Source organism: Dipodomys ordii, unplaced genomic scaffold, assembly GCF_000151885.1.
Source record: "Dipodomys ordii isolate 6190 unplaced genomic scaffold, Dord_2.0 Scaffold47, whole genome shotgun sequence".
In the NCBI taxonomy this organism is placed as follows: Eukaryota; Metazoa; Chordata; class Mammalia; order Rodentia; family Heteromyidae; genus Dipodomys; species Dipodomys ordii.
This window is the reverse complement of record NW_012267263.1, coordinates 3,058,359-3,060,736: the sequence shown is the minus strand read 5'-3', so window position 1 is coordinate 3,060,736 and position 2,378 is coordinate 3,058,359. Positions and strand designations below refer to the sequence as shown.

At 42.7% G+C, this 2,378-nt stretch overlaps 1 protein-coding gene across 1 annotated transcript in view; it reads right to left on the bottom strand.

Annotated features, from left to right (window-relative positions):
* The window catches only part of Ncaph (non-SMC condensin I complex, subunit H), a 63,811-nt gene that overhangs the window by 1,447 nt on the left and 59,986 nt on the right, over positions 1–2,378 (bottom strand). The window lies entirely within an intron of this gene.

The window sequence follows — 2,378 nt, the reverse complement described above, 5'->3', positions numbered from 1 at the left end:
ACAATACTGTGAAATTTGAGAAATTATGTAATTACTTAATCACAATTAAAAAAAAAAGAACCTGGGGAAGGTAGAGAGGGAAGGGATGGTAGGGGGAAAACAATGGAGGGGGTAACAATGCTCAATAGGAAGTGTACTCATTACCTTGCTCATGTAACTGTAACCCTCTGTATAGTGTCTTTACAATAAAAAAAAATTTACCATTTTCTTTTTTGTGTGTGCCAGTATTAGGGCTTTAACTGAGGGCCAAGGCTCTGTCTTTGAGCTGTTTTGCTCAAGACTAGTACTCCATCAACCTGAGAACCACAACTCCAGCTCCAGCATTTTGGGGGGTAGTTTATTGGAGATGAGAGTCTCACAGACTTTCCTGCTGGGATTGGCCTTGAACCACAATCCTCAGATCTCAGCCTTCTGAGAGGCTGAGAGGATTACAGGTGCGAGCATTGGTACCTGGCTCCATCTCTTCTTTTGAGTCACTTGAGTTGGATACTTTCTCTTTTTCTTTTTCTCTTTTTCTTTCTTTCTTCCTTCCTTCCTTCCCTTCCTTCCTTCCTTCCCTTCCTTCCTTGCTTCCTTCCTTCCTTCCTTCTTCTTCCTTCCTTCCTTCCCTTCCTTCCTTGCTTCCTTCCTTCCTTCCTTCTTCTTCCTTCCTTCCTTCCTTTTTTTTTTTTGTTGTTGTGTGGCTTTAACTCTGGGCGTGGGCACTGTCCCTCAGCTCTTCAACTCAAAGCTAGTGCTCTACCACTTGAGCCACAGAGCCACTTCCAGTTTTCTAGAGATTAATAAGAGATGAGTCGCACGGACTTTCCTGACTGGGCTGGCTTTAAACAGCGATCCTCCGATCTCAGCCTCCTGAGTAGCTAGGCTTACCGGCATGAGCCACTGGTGCCCAGCAAGTTGGATACTTTTGTACACTGCTATATTGATCTACAGTGTTCTAGCCAAATGTACCATTATTCCCCTGTCTGAACCAAGGATGTTACTACCACATTTTTTACCTCCTAGTATTGTGCCTTAAATTAATAGACAATCTATTATAATTCTTTTTTTTTTTTTTTTGTCGGTCGTGGGGCTTGAACTCTGGGCCTGGGCGCTGTTCCTCAGCTCTTCAGCTCAAGGCGAGCGCTCTACCACTTGAGCTACAGCGCCACTTCCGGTTTTCTGGTGGTTTATTGGAGATAGGAGTCTCACGGTCTCTCCTGCCCGGGCTGGCTTTGAACTGCGATCCTCAGATCTCAGCCTCCTGAGTAGCTAGGATTACAGGCGTGAGCCACCAGCACCCGGCTCTATTATAATTCTTAAGGGTAGTCTGAGAACAACTTTATATGTAAAATACTTGATGAAGGAATAAACTACATAAAATGCATTTAAAACAGCTTGTAATTATTGAGGTTCATGTTCTTCTGGTATATTGTTCTAAAAAATAGAGATTTATTAGAACATTGATTGGAATTCACAAAGGCTTTAGTATTTAAATCATTAAAAAGTACAAGATTCTATTTGCTTGATGTCATTAATTTCTCATATGGGATCACTGAACATGAAGTATTTAAAATTTTTTTTTTGCCAGTTCTGGGGCTTGAACTCAGGCCTGCACACTGTCCCTGAGCTTCTTTTGCTCAAGGCTAGCTAGCACTCTACCTCTTGAGCCACAGCACCTCTTCCAGCTTTTTCTCTTTATATGGTAATGAGGAATTGAACCCAGGGATTCATGCATGCTAGGCAAGCATTCTACCACTAAGCCACATTCCGAGTCTGAAGTGTTATTTTTAAATGAAAGTTATTTCTGAACCTTACATAAATGTATAGATTCTTTTGATTTTCTTTGTGCAAAGCAGAATTTGACACCATAAGTAAAAAGGACTATAAAGTTTTCTTGCAGTTGCATTTTATGTCACTATAATGCCTGGTTTTTAACCTGGAGCTACTATAATTACACTAGATGCAAAGAAACTAACATGTTCCATGGTGAACCTTAAAAAGGACAAGAGAGGCCATGCACCAATGGTTCACACCATTAATCCTAGCTACTCAAGAGGCTGAGATCTGAGGATAATGGTTCAAAGCTAGTGGGGCAGGAGTCCATGAGACTCTTATCTCCAATTAACCAGCAAGAAAGCTGAAAGTGGAGCAGTGCTCAAGTGGTAGAGTGTTAGCTTTGAATATAAAAATCCAAATAAGAGGGCTGGGAAGGTGGCTCAGTGGTAGAGCACTTGCCTTGCATGCATGAGGCCCTGGGTTCAATTCCCCAGCACCACATAAGCAAAAAGGAAAAAAGTCGGAAGTGGCGCTGTGGCTCAAGTGGTAGAGCGCTAGCCTTGAGCTGAAGAGCTGAAGGACAGCACCCAGGCCCAGAGTTCAGGCCCACGACTGGACCA